Source organism: Hyperolius riggenbachi, chromosome 9 (assembly GCF_040937935.1).
Source record: "Hyperolius riggenbachi isolate aHypRig1 chromosome 9, aHypRig1.pri, whole genome shotgun sequence".
Taxonomy (NCBI): domain Eukaryota; kingdom Metazoa; phylum Chordata; class Amphibia; order Anura; family Hyperoliidae; genus Hyperolius; species Hyperolius riggenbachi.
Window position 1 is genome coordinate 22,698,462 of NC_090654.1, and position 14,072 is coordinate 22,712,533.

Here is a 14,072-nt window from a genome sequence, read left to right on the forward strand (position 1 = left end):
AGTTCCTTGAAAGAAACTGAATTGCACTTAGAGGTGAGCCAGCTGTCAAAAATTTTCTCTACAGTATCTCTCCATGTTCCACCTTCAAAGTATGTCCTTTTTCCCAGGGCCGGTACTTTCCTAGGGGTAGGGTGAGCAGTTCCCCCAGGGCACAGAGCTCATCAATGATTGTGGGGGTCACCATTATTGTAAATACAGTGTTAAAATGTAAGTAGACCCACGCTTAAAGAGACACTGAAGCGAAAAAAAATATATGATATAATGAATTGGTTGTGTACTATGAATAATTACTAGAAGATTAGCAGCAAAGAAAATATTCTCATACTTTTATTTTCAGGTATATAGTGTTTTTTCTAACATTGCATCATTCTATAATATGTGCAGATTACACAACACTCAGCATTCAAAATGATTCTTTCAGAGCAGTCTGTGAAGTAATGAACTCTCCTTTGCCAGAGGAAAAGTAAATAGTTAACTAACAGTTGAGATAATAAAAGTCAGATAACAGCCCTCTCCACCACTTTGAAAGTCGTAGAGATTAATGGCTTTTTTGTATAGAGATAACAACTGGAGTTTCTTAACTCTTCCTGTACTGGAAACAATTAGACTGATGTATCTGATCTTAATGTTTTATTTCTTAGTTGTACTACACATACAAATCATAATCTCATAATGTTTGTATTCGCTTCAGTGTCTCTTTAAGGCAACATTTCCTAAAACTGTCCCTGAATTTCTTCCAGACTTCAAAATGTTCCCAGTGCTTGGCTTTTGTACTGGGTTTTTTTTTTTTTTGGGGGGGGGGGGGGGGGGTTTAAAGAGGCACTGTAGTGACATATAGTAGAATGTTGTAAATTATACCAAATTTTACTTTTAATTTTCCCAGTTTCATCATCAGAAATACTTTTTAATGTAACCGTGGTGTTTAGCCTAGGGTATTTAGTTATTCAGCCTTCTCATCCCAGTGCATTCTGGGAGACTAGGGGTTTCTACTTCGAAACACACAGTAAGCCAACATTCCGCAGGATGCACTTTGCCAGTAGTAAGGATGTCGCCTGCCTGCGTTAAATTTCAGAATGTAAATGATGGAGAGGGGGGATAATAAACAGCCTAGCCTAAGTCTCAGTGGGGGAGACGGGGCTATATACCGATGTACAGATATAGGAAGTGTTTCTGATGCCGAAACCATGATATTTAACGTAAAAGTGGGTATCCTGAAAAATGTACTGCATTCTTACTATAGGTCGTTAAAGTTCCTCTTGAACCCTGAGCCAGGCTCGGGTTAAAAACATGCTGGAAGGGGTAATCCCGATCCTGGCTCGGGATGACTGTCAGGAGGTGTATGTTTATAACTCACCTCCCTGGATCTGGATGCTTTCTGCTCATCTTCTTCCAGTCCTCAGAGGCTCTCCATCCCTTGGGTAAGATCACCATTTGTCACATGATGACAGATCTCATCGTAGGGTTACAGCGCCACGCGGAGAACAGGAGGTAGAATTGCAGTGCTGGGTCCCGGGGAGGTGAGCCTGTGTAAGGCTGCTGCAGATCTACCTGTGGTATAATGTTTTCCTGCTTTTTAGGGTTTAAAAGCATATGAAAAAATTTGTACCGCTTCTAGACCCTAAAATCCAAAAGAAGAGTCATACCTCCAAGAAGGTTTATACAGTTGTGACTGTAAAGTTGTTGTGACCTCCTCAAAGCTCTGACTTGTGAGCCCTCCAGAGTCCTGGACAGTAGCTCAGTTTGCCCGTCTGAATGTACCAGCTCTGCTATCCTCTCACTCCCTCCTACACCATCACGGTGATCATTTACGCTCTAAAAAGTGTGCCTGGAGAAACCTTAACATGTTAGTACATAATTCCAAGCCAAAAATAGGGTGGTGTGTGTGTGTGTGTGTGTGTGTGTGTGTGTGTGTGTGTGTGTGTGTGTGTGCGCTCTGAGGTGTGTGTGCGCTCTGAGGTGTGTGTGCGCTCTGAGGTGTGTGTGCGCTCTGAGGTGTGTGTGCGCTCTGAGGTGTGTGTGCGCTCTGAGGTGTGTGTGCGCTCTGAGGTGTGTGTGCGCTCTGAGGTGTGTGTGCGCTCTGAGGTGTGTGTGCGCTCTGAGGTGTGTGTGCGCTCTGAGGTGTGTGTGTGTGCGCTCTGAGGTGTGTGTGTGTGCGCTCTGAGGTGTGTGTGTGTGCGCTCTGAGGTGTGTGTGCGCTCTGAGGTGTGTGTGCGCTCTGAGGTGTGTGTGCGCTCTGAGGTGTGTGTGCGCTCTGAGGTGTGTGTGCGCTCTGAGGTGTGTGTGCGCTCTGAGGTGTGTGTGCGCTCTGAGGTGTGTGTGTGTGCTCTGAGGTGTGTGTGCGCTCTGAGGTGTGTGTGCGCTCTGAGGTGTGTGTGCGCTCTGAGGTGTGTGTGTGTGCGCTCTGAGGTGTGTGTGTGTATACCTAGAGGTAGTATGTGACGGTAACAGACCCATGCCACTGTGTGAGGAGGAGACCTGGGAACGGTCTGTAGTGAACACTGATGATTATTAAATGGACTGTGATTACTGAGGGTAATTACCTTTATGTTACTGTGAAGAATCGGTGATGAACAATGCCGGTTCACCAAATACACTGTGACTGACCCCCGAACCGCACTGGGAGAATTGTCCAGAGAAATAGGCTCAGGAACTGATGTGCTGTGGGCCGCGGTTGAACAAGACAAGGGCGTAAAAAAAAACGTATTCCAGACCATTCAGAATTCGTGTACAGTTGAAGCTAGATTGGTTGGTTGTTTTGGATTGTAGATGTGGATCTGGCACTGGTGAAGAGTGTCAGGTTCAGTATCCCTGACTCTTCTAGCGGAATCCCGTCCTTTATTGGCATGTTGGCAATACACCCCTGTTGTTTGCCTAGCTCCCCCTTTCCTTATTAACTTCCTACTGACCCCTAAACTCCTTCCAAATGCCCATCCATAGCTTTCCCACCCAAACATGTAAGCCCAACCTCCCCCTGTTCTTTCCCTTGTTAAAGTACCCCTAATCCAGGGGACAAAAATAACCTATTGATTTAAGCCCATAGTGGGCTAGATTACCTCCTCTGCGTGTGCTGCTGCTTGTAGTCTTTGCTGGGAAGCCTCTACAGGATCCAGTGCCTTCCCTCTTCTTAGGAAAGTATGTGTTTTTTTGACCTGAGGTTTACACTTTAAATAGCCATTGGCACTGGCTACATCCTAGAAAACCACTGCAGCCCAAACCAAAATGCCAAATCAACCTGCTTCATGTTCTAGGTCAGGGCTGTACAACTGGCGAACGAATGTGGTCCATGGGCCATGCTCGCTTGCCCAGACTATTTTTTTTTTTTTTTTTTTTTTTTTTTGTGTGTGTGTCGGGATTCCCTGGCAGGCCCACCTTTTGTTTGCACTTTGCTCCACCCCTGAAGCCAGCACATTAATGCTTGGCCCCCTCCAGCCGAAACATTTGGTGCTAGACTCACCCCCAGCACTGTTCTAGGCAACTTCAAAGTTCTTTTCCACCAGTAACAGCAGTTTCTGAGACTACTTTTTGAACAATTCTCCCAGTCCTCTTCAACCCAGTTATGTCCCCAGAAACGTTCAAGCAGGCATCGTCCGGTGACCTGATCTCTCTTACACGGACCATAAAAAAAGGGCAAACGGGAAGATATGAGGGCACGCCAGGGTGATGGGCAGCTCACGTCAACCTAAGAAAACACTGTGGAGATTGGCAGAAGTCCACATCAGGCCAATCGGAGAGATCAGAGCTGAATCGCTGTGCTTACAAACTGGTTGGCTTGTCTCTGCTTACATTGCATTAATCTTTAAAGACATGGACCTGGGAAGGCATCTTGATACTCTGCTGTGTAACGTGATCAATTTACAGCGAGCCGGGCACAGATTTTCATGCAGTGGTTCGATGAGATACATTTTAAGGCCTCTTGCACACTACATGCGATTCAGATTCATCTGGTCCGATTTTGGATTCCGATTAAAAAAAAAAAAAAACGTACTGCATGCTGCTAAGATTTTTAATCGGAATCCAAAATCGGACGTATAAAAAAATCGGAATTGCATGTAGTGTGCAAGAGGCCTTAAAACGATGGCGAAAGAGTCGTAAGGCATTGGATTGGAATAATGATCACAATTAATTGATGCTGTTGTTTATATCAGATTGATCTTTAGTCCTATATGTGCATCTTCTGTGTGTGTGGTTGACCTATGACTGCAGGAATGGAGAATTTGGGGGATACTTAAACGATGCTAGCTCCTGGCTGTATTCAGCACAGCCTCCCTTGGACCCCGGAGGGAGAACTTAATGGTCAACTGAAGTAGAAGAATATGGAGGCTGCCATATTTATTTCCTGTTAAACAATACCAGTTGCCTGGCAGCCCTGCTGGTCTATTTGGCTGCAGTAGTATCTGAATAACACTAGACACAAGCATGCAGCTTATCCAGTCAGACTTCAGTCAGAGCACCTGATCTGCTGCATGCTTGTTCAGGGACTATGGCTAAAAGTATTAGAGGCAGAGGATCAGCAGGGCTGCCAGGCTGCTGGTATTGCTGAAAAGGAAATGAATATGGAAGCCTCCATTTTGCTCTCTTCAGTTGTCCTTTAAAAGGAACTTGAGGTGTGTGAGACCTATGGAGGCTGTCATATTGATTTCCGTTTTAAACCATTCCAGTTGCCTGGCAGCCCTTTGGATCTGTCTGGTCAGTAGGGTCTGAATCGTACACCTGAAACAAGCATGCAGCGAATCTTGTCAGAAACACCTGATCTGCATGCTTGTTCAGGGTCTACGTATAAAAGGTGTCAGAAGCAGAGGATCAGAAGGACAGCCGGGCAATGTGCATTGTTTAAAAGCAAATCTGTCAGCCTCCATGCCCCTCTTACATAGGGTTCCCTTTAAGTCTTCACTGGATCATTTTGAACTGTATTTTAGCAGGATTGAGTGCTGTTAACGTCTTGGTAGGGGCCTAATGCACGAACCGCCATTAGCACGACTGAGGTACACGGGCAGTGCAGGGGTTGCTATGGTGACGTGTTGCAAAAAGTTGCTTATCGCTCGTTATCAAAGCAACACTCACGCTACTCATGCGCCACAAGGTGCGCTAATTGAGTTGGCCGTGCAGTACTACCAGCAGCAGTTCGTGCGTCATGCGAGGTCTGCTGCAGAACAGTTTTCCAGAGGATGGCAAACATGGAAAACAGAACCTGGCTTTCTTACAGGCCTGGTCACCCATGCATTTCAAAGGGAATCTGAAATGAAAATAAATTCATGATATAATGAATCGTATGTGTGGTACAGCTAATGCTGGGAATACACGTTACGTTTTTTGCGAGGAATCGTTCCGATAGATTCCTTCGATGATAACATTCCTACATGTCCAATTTTCCGCTCGATTTCTCATAGAAGTGAATGGAAAAAATATAAGAAAAACGAGCGGAAGATAAGAGATTTGAGCTGAAAAAAAAAAAAACCCAAAAACGTAACGCGTATTCCCACCGTAAGTAACAGAACATTGGTAGCACAGATATGAGTCTCATATTATTTCCAGTACAGAAAGAGTTAAAGGGATACTGTAGGGGGGTCAGGGGAAAATGAGTTGAACTTACCCGTGGCTTGTAATGGTCCCCCGCAGACATCCTGTGTTGGCGCAGCCACTCACCGATGCTCCGGCCCCGCCTCCAGTTCACTTCTGGAATTTCAGACTTTAAAGTCTGAAAACCACTGCGCTTGCGTTGCTGTGTCCTCACTCCCCCTGATGTCACCAGGAGCTTACGGCGCAGGCACAGACCATACTGGCCCTGCGCAGTACGCTCCTGGTGACATCAGCGAGGACACGGTAACGCAGGCGCAGTGGTTTTCAGACTTTAAAGTCTGAAATTCCAGAAGTGAACCAGAGGCGGGGCCGGAGCATTGGGGAGTGGCTGCACGGGCACAGGATGTCTGCGGGGGACCATTAGAAGCCCCGGGTAACTTCAACTCATTTTCCCCCGACCCCACTACAGTATCCCTTTAAGAAACGTCACTTGTTATCTATGCAAAAGAGATTATCTGAGCTTTTCCACCCCCTGCTCCAAATACAGTCCTGTTTTTGATGCACTTATACATCAAAGAAACAGTGAGAGTCGGCTTGCGATAAGCTTTTATTGCAGGAAAGTTTAAAGGGTCATTAGCTCTGCTGTTTCATAGTTTAAAATACAGAGTGTGGTTTCTAAACTGCAAATATGGCAGAATGATGCAATATTATGAATAAAGCTATATAACCGAAAATAAAAATGAGACTTTTTTTCTTTGCTACTTATGGTCTATTAATGATCTGTACTACACATATAATTCATTATATCAATTTTTTTTTCCGCTTCAGTGTCACATTAACGGTGTCCAGGTTTGTGCGTTGTGTTTCCACAGTGCCCGATCTGCATTTCCCCAGACGGCGGATGCGTTCGCCAGAATGCCACGCATCCGCTCCTGATCGGCAGTGGACTCGGCAGCAGACCTCCGGGGCGGTGCCTTCGCGGTATCCGGATACTCCGGCACCCCCGGGGGAACTGTTCTTTAGTAGTTCCCAGCGGAGCGGTAAGGGCTTTTTCACATCTGAGCTGGTTTGGGATGTTTTTGACGCAAATTTAATAGTTTGCGTTTTCCAAGGTAAAGTGAAAGTCCATAGTCTTTCATTTTTACCTTTCACATCTAACGCTGCGTTTTGTGCGTTGCGTTTGACGCTCCCTGGAGCTTTTAATCGCCCAACGCTTGCGTTATGCGTTACAATGAAAATCAATGTAAAACCCAAGCTCCAAGAAGAACATGCGTTTTTAAAACGTTTCAACGCACACAGTAAGGGCTTGTTCACATCTGGGGCGTTTTCGGGGATTTTTTCCAGCGCAGGCGATTTTCTAAATCGTCCATAAACGCTTGTGCAATGAATGTCTATGAGAAGGTTCATATCAGCGCGGTTCATGCGCTGTGCGTTCAGCAAAGCGGTGTCTGTACCATTTTTGGTGCGATTTTGCTCTAATGGAAGGTATAGAAAGAGCGCTAAACGCTCACAAAATTGATGTATGTGGCGATTGCCACATAGTATTCTTTTCCGGGTCAAAGAGTTCACTTCCTGACTGACGTCAGAAAGTAACAAAACAGAATCGCTCTGCAAAAGCCCTTTGCACAAAATCGTAGCACACAGTGGAGGGCCGGGAAGGGGGGGGGGGACTCTAAAAAAAAATGGAAAATCGCTGGCATCTGCGATTTCGATTTTAGATGTGAACAGAGCCTTATGTACGGTACGTTTCCGATTATGTGGCTGGATCGATTCCCACTCGTCCCGCCCGCGGTATCGAGCGCCAAATCAATCCGGCGGGTGATCCAACCTGTCGGAAATTATTGAACCATCTAATGGCTCGATCGAGCGGTACAAACATACTGTGTATTCCCAGCATTACAGTTGAAAGTTAAAAAACAATAAGGGCCCGTTCAGATCACAAATGCGGATGGCCATGCGTGCGGACCGCAACGCGTACGAACGCATGGCCATCCGCGTTTGTGTGCGTTGCGTGGCTGATCCCATCACTGAAAAGTGAATGGGACAGCCACGCGTTTTGTCAAAATCTGCGTTCCCGGACCGCACAGGTCCGGAACGCATGCAGTGTGAACATCAGACATTGCACTCTATGCACTGTCTGATGTCATGCGTGTCGGCCTCCTGCACGCGTTTCCAAAACGCAGCTGGAAAAGCGTGCAGTGTGAACGGGCCCTTACATCACCTGCCTTTTCCTGTGTGCTGTAACGGATTGAAAACGCTTTAAAAACTCATTGCGGCAACGTAACACACAAAAAAAGCATGGAAAACAAACACATTAAAACGTATGTGTTGAGAGTTCTCCAACGCCAGCTCTGGTGTGAAAGAGCCCTGAGCGGCTGAGAAGGAGCCCGTCCTATGCCGCGACACTCCATATATAATAACGCTATTCCGTGACACGGCCACTTTCCACCGAGCCGCGGATCTGTCTGCACTGTGTGTGAACCCTGGCGCAGCGACGCTCATAAAGTTCACGGAACTCCTAGAGGCAGAATGTGGGTGGTCCCTCCTGACTGGTATCCAAGCCACGCCGAGCGCTGCCAGAAGCGTGCAGAGTTTGGGAACTCTACATTCCTGTCTCTCCAGAGCCTAAATCCATTCAGATGTGCTGCATTTAACTCCATCAATGCCGGCGCTGAGGTATCCTCACCACGGGGGGGGGATGGGGACTACGGGAAAACGGACGTAAAGAAGGGATGTTGCACTTTGTCTTTCGGACCCTCTGTGTTTTATTTTTTTATGCCACTTTATATGCAAATGCTAAACGTACTTTCAGCACAAGTTAAAGGAGAACTGAAGTGAGAGGGATATGGAGGCTGCCATATTTGTCTCCTTTTAAACAATACCAGTTGCCTGGCAGCCTTGCTACCTTTGGCTGAAGTAGTGTCTGAATCACACACCAGAATCAAGCATGCAGCTAACCTCGTCCGTTCTGACAATAGTGTCAGAAACACCTGATTTGCTGCATGCTTGTTCAGGGTCTGCGGCTAAAGGTATTAGAGGCAGAGGATCAGCAGGACAACCGGGCAATCTGCATTGTTTAAAAGGAAATAAATATGGCAGCCTCCATATACCTCTCACTTCAGTTGTCCTTTTAAAGTGGACCTGAACTCAGAACTTCCTCTCTGCTCTAAAAGATACACAGCAGCATTATAACCTTTTAAACAGAAAACCTTTCTTTGTCACAGCTGATACAAATCTTAAAATAGATCTGCACAGTTTCTACTTCCTGATTCATGGCAGCAGACATATTGTTTACAGCCTGTGCTTTCAAATGGGCTTATCTGCTTATCTGCCATAGGCAGTCATGTGACACACGGGAGGATCAAATTACAACTAGTGATTAGACACAAATGAGGGGGAATTAGACAGCCTAAATTATCTACATACATACATACAGGGTGCATTTTTCTGTTTTCCTTCTGTCCTGTGCAAGAGTTCAGGTCCACTTTAAGTTGCATAGTTTGTGTCGAAGAGAAACTGAATAGACTTTTATGGCAGTGTTATTCTTACCGGGGCTGATGGAGGAAGATTCTTCCAAGCTGGAGAACGTGAGCGATCCATCAAATCTGGATTGGGTTTCTTAAAAGCATTCTATTAGTCGCAAAACACTTTCTTAAAGTACAACTGAAGAAGAATATGAAAGCAGCCATATTAAAAAAAAATTTGTTTGTTTTAGGCAATCCCAGTTGCCTGGCAGTCCTGCTAATCTATTTGTCTTAATTGCACCAGAAACGAGCATGCCGCTAATCTTGTCAGATCTGACAATAATGTCAGAAACACCTGATCTGCTGCATGCTTGTTCAGGGGCTATGTTTAGAGGCAGAAGATCATCAGGGCTGCCAGGCAACTGGTGTTGCTTAAGGCTGCTTACACACAGGGACGTTACAGGCGCACGTTAGTGCAGCCTGTAACGCTCCCCCAACGCACAGCAATGTAACACAAGTGGGCTGTTCACACAGCGTTACATGTAACGCTGCACGTTCTTATGAAAGTGCAGCATGCTACGGCGTCAGAGCGGCTTAAGCCGCGTTAGACTGTCTGCACATGCGCAGTCATGTTGGGGAGGAGGGGAGAGCGGCCAGGCACATGGCTAATATTTATTGCACGTTGCGACGTGCAGTGTTTACTTCCTGGAGCACCGCTCTGTGCGGTGATTGACTGGCGGGACCATGTGATGCCGCATGCGCACAAGAGTACGCATCACGGACGCCAGAGTGAGCTGCACAACGCGGCTCACTCTGACGTCCACAACGAAGAGCACCAGGCGTTGCGTTAGGTGCACGTTATGCGACCTTAACGTGGCACCTAACGCAACGTCTTAGTGTGCAAGTAGCCTAAAAGGAAATAAATATGGCATCCTCCATATACCTCTCGTTACAGTAACTGAAGTGAAAAGAATATGGAGGCTGCCATATTTACTTTCTTTTAAGCAATACCAGTTGTCTGGCTGTCCTGCTGATCTATTTGGCTGCAGCAGTGTCTGAATATCACCAGAAACAAGCATGCAGCTAATGTTGTCAGATCTGACAATGTCAGTAACACCTGATCTGCTGCATGCTTGTTCAGGGTCTGTGGCTAATGGTATTAAAGGTAGAGGATCAGCAGGGCTGCCAGGCAACTGGTATTGCTTGAAAGGAAATAAATATGGCAGCCCCCATATCTCTCTCACGTAAGTTGCCCTTTAAATCTGTGGTCCAGGTTTTCTAGATCACTCCTGTTCACCACCTTCAGATAACCTTCACGAGTCAACCTCTGTGTGTTTGGTTACAACCTCAGCGGTAGAAATTTCCAATAGGATACTTACCATTCCGGTGTGCAGGCCTATTTAATGGAAATGGCATCCAGCTTGGAATTGGCCCAACTCCAAACGGTGTATGATTTGAAGCCATTAGCCTATCGATGACCGTCTCAAGCCTTCGATGACATAACAACCATCACACCCAGACCTATCAAAAACCATCAAAAAGCATCCTGAAACCGAGGGCTGAAAAACAAGTTAAAGCTATAACATGAACACAACTCTGCACTTTCTAAATACAATATTTGCAGCTGTTCTTTTAGGTACAAAGTCAGTAGAAATGGAATAGAGAGATCAAGCCTTGTCCTATTAACTTCTCTCCTGACTTTTCTCCAAGTAGAGCTTTTCAAACCTTAACAATAAAATGCATCTAAAGCTCCCACCAAGCAAGCAAATTACAATGTTTGAGATAACTTTTTATCACTCTTTAAATTAAGTGCGAGTAACAAAAACGTTTGTGCCAAACAAATTATATAGGTAGGAAAAACAAAGTTTTGTAAAAGTAATACCGTTTAATGGCTAACTTATGGGAACTGTAACCAAGAATTGAATTTCATTCCAATCGTTAGCTGATACCTTCTTTCCCACGAGAAATCTTTCTTCTTTTTTTTTTTTTTTTTTTTCAAATAGATGAGGGGGGCTCTGTATGACTAATATTGTAGTGAAACCCCTCCCACAGTGTGATGTCAGCACCTAGGTTCTGACATCACACTGTGGGAGCCTTGTTGCATTGTGGGAAATAACAGCTGGTAACAACTGCCACAAAAACAGCATCTCCTTCCACTGACATCACCTGCCAGCAGCAAGAGGTCGCTATGTGATAAATGACTGTTAAAATTCAGCACTTTTTTTATTACGTTATTTCGACTGCAATTCCTCTTTAAATGATGCAAGCTTTCGAGGCTGTAGTGCCCTTCATCAGGCATATTTGCATTTGCAAATGTTAGCTGAAGTAAACCACTGGATACAATACTTGTAGATGGAGAAGACATGAGCACTGTGCTATAGTGCTTGACAAAAGGGATATGTGGCCACCACCGGGGTATATAAAACCACAATCCGGCTCTTTGTAATATTCCATAGGGGGAGTACACCTTAATAAAACTTCACAATAAAAGCAGTTTGAACATGAATTTACATTGAGGGTCCATGCATACTGGAACCTGTTTTATAAATCAGCCTGTAAGGCATTTGCACAAATCCAACTGGTAAAGTGCACCTTATATCGTAAAACCATCATTTATACACTCGGAGATTGTCTGATCTCCTCTCCCAACCAGGTTTCCCCTGGTCTCCTCTCCCGACCAGGTTTCGGCTTTCCATACAGCTAACATCTGGAAATATGCCTGAAGAAGGGGACTAGATCCCTGAAAGCTTGCGTCATTTAACTCTATCAGTTAGCCATTAAAAGTATTACTTTTACAGAACTTTGTTTTTTCTTCTATCAAGTGCTGAAAGATAAGGTGAAAATATCTCCTGGCAGAAAACTCAGGATAGAAAGCTAACGGGATAAGGGCCCGTGTGTACATATGTATAATATCCCCTGGAAAAGGGATGCTTTGGTTTGCACACATAAGGGGGAAAAGGGAATATTATCGTAGCAAATGTATAATTCTGACCATTCTGGTTCAAACATTCACTGCATTGTTTGAGTTGTAGAGGGAATTGGGGACATTCCCGATGACATTGGACAAATCGAATAGTGCAGCCACAAGTGCTTGATATTTTTTTGTTGCTTTGATATGCTATTCAGCTTCTCATTCCAGCGTTGTCCTTAGAGAGAGGGGACAGAAATGGGCATTACTTAACGATTAAGAAGCATTGTTGAGTACAATTTGCTGTAACTGGAGTCATCTCATTGTTCATAAGCTAGATTTACACAAATTGATTTAGTTGCGATAGTCAGGTTATGCGTGTGCTTGTCCGATTTTATAAATAGAATCGAACTGGAGTCAAGAAAGCCTCAAAAACCCATCAAATATTTGGTGGAAATTTTCTGCTGTGACAGATCGAGGTTCTGTCAATTCTACATTCCTGCTTTAATCACTTTATGGTCAATCAAATTAACCCTTAAAGGACAACCGAGGTGACATGTGACATGATGAGATAGACCTGTGTATGTACAGTGCCTAGCACACTAATAACTAGGCTGTGTTCCTTTTTTTTTTCCTTTTCTGCCTGAAAGAGTTAAACATCAGGTATGTAAGTGACAATTTCTGTCCAAGTCGGGATCGGGTTTGGATTGGGTCGGATTATAGCATAAAGGTGGCCACTAACGATACAATCTTTTTCATCCAATCTTACCATTTCTATGTAATATAAGAGACTGCCTATAGTAAACCTTCAATATATTCACTCAGTTTACTCTTCTACTACATAGATTTGGTAAGATTGGATGAAAAAGATTGGATCGTTAGTGGCCACCTTAACCCTCACTGATAAGTAATTATAGCCATAAATCCATCATCCGTTTATTTTCACCTCGGATGGTGCCCATTAACTGTACAATATTCTCCTTACATGCGATCCTTTGATTTTCTGTACAATTCAATTGTACAAATCTTATCAAACGGTATGTAGCGAAAAAAATCGATGTGAAACGATTCTGTGGTCAATTAGAACACAGAATTTTGTCAGTTTAAATGTTGGATTTTACGATTATATCTGAGGAGAGACCATTCTCTAATAAACCGGTTTGTGGGGATAATCGATTTTAGAACCTTCTGATTACTTACAATCTCGCTAATTTTATCGCATGATCGCATGTGAATAAAATATTGTACTGGAGATGGGCATCTGTAGACTGCCAGCTAGTTAATAAAAAAGTAAAATCTATACGCCTGTGCCAGCTGTGTTTTGAATTATTGTTATGTTTCGCCCAAGTCACACAGTGTACCAAAGTCCACGGTAGTCAGAGCACTGATTCCTAAACAACTGATCCCGGACGGACCCCCACCCACCGCTCCCTAACCAAACCCTCACCCATATCTAACCACCCTACACCCATCCTCCACATCCACTATTTTTATCCGGTCATTGAAATGCAAATACATTTTGAAATGATTGAGGATGATGCTAATTGTTATACAGAATGATGATCATTATTATGAAAATCTAAAATGTAAATGGACTAATCAAATCTTCATTGATCCCTTTCCAAGCTGCATAGATTTGCAGTAACATTTGCATAATTCGGCATCAGCGTATCATGAATTGCCACCTTGTAGACGTCCGTGGCCCAGGAATTTGGGGGAACAAAAACACACATAAACGTCCATGGCAGGAGAAAGTTGTTTTGAACTAAAACGCCTTTAGGCCTCATTCACACCTAAAATCAAATACGCAATCGTTTTGCATTTGTGCGCCTTTTTTTTTTCTCCCGGCGCCTGATCCTAATTCAAACGCACGCGCACACACCCACCCACACAGAACCACCACCCATTCACCCACCCACACACCACCCCCACCAACCCACACAAGACCCCCACCCACCCACACACCACCACCACCAATCCATAACCGACACTCCCTTTCTTGCACTGATACCTAATCCTAAGTGACCCTCCCTTAACTGATACCGAACTGAACCCCCCGATCCCTAACCAAACCCTAATCAACGCCTAACCGCCCCACACACCCTTCCACGTTGACTTTTTTTTTTTATCTGCGGTTTGTATAGCGTACAGCCTCTGGCACCCAAATTTCCATTTAGCCACTA

At 44.6% G+C, this 14,072-nt stretch overlaps 1 protein-coding gene across 1 annotated transcript in view; it reads left to right on the forward strand.

Moving 5' to 3' along the window:
* The window catches only part of MGAT3 (beta-1,4-mannosyl-glycoprotein 4-beta-N-acetylglucosaminyltransferase), a 93,040-nt gene that overhangs the window by 74,625 nt on the left and 4,343 nt on the right, over positions 1-14,072 (forward strand). The window lies entirely within an intron of this gene.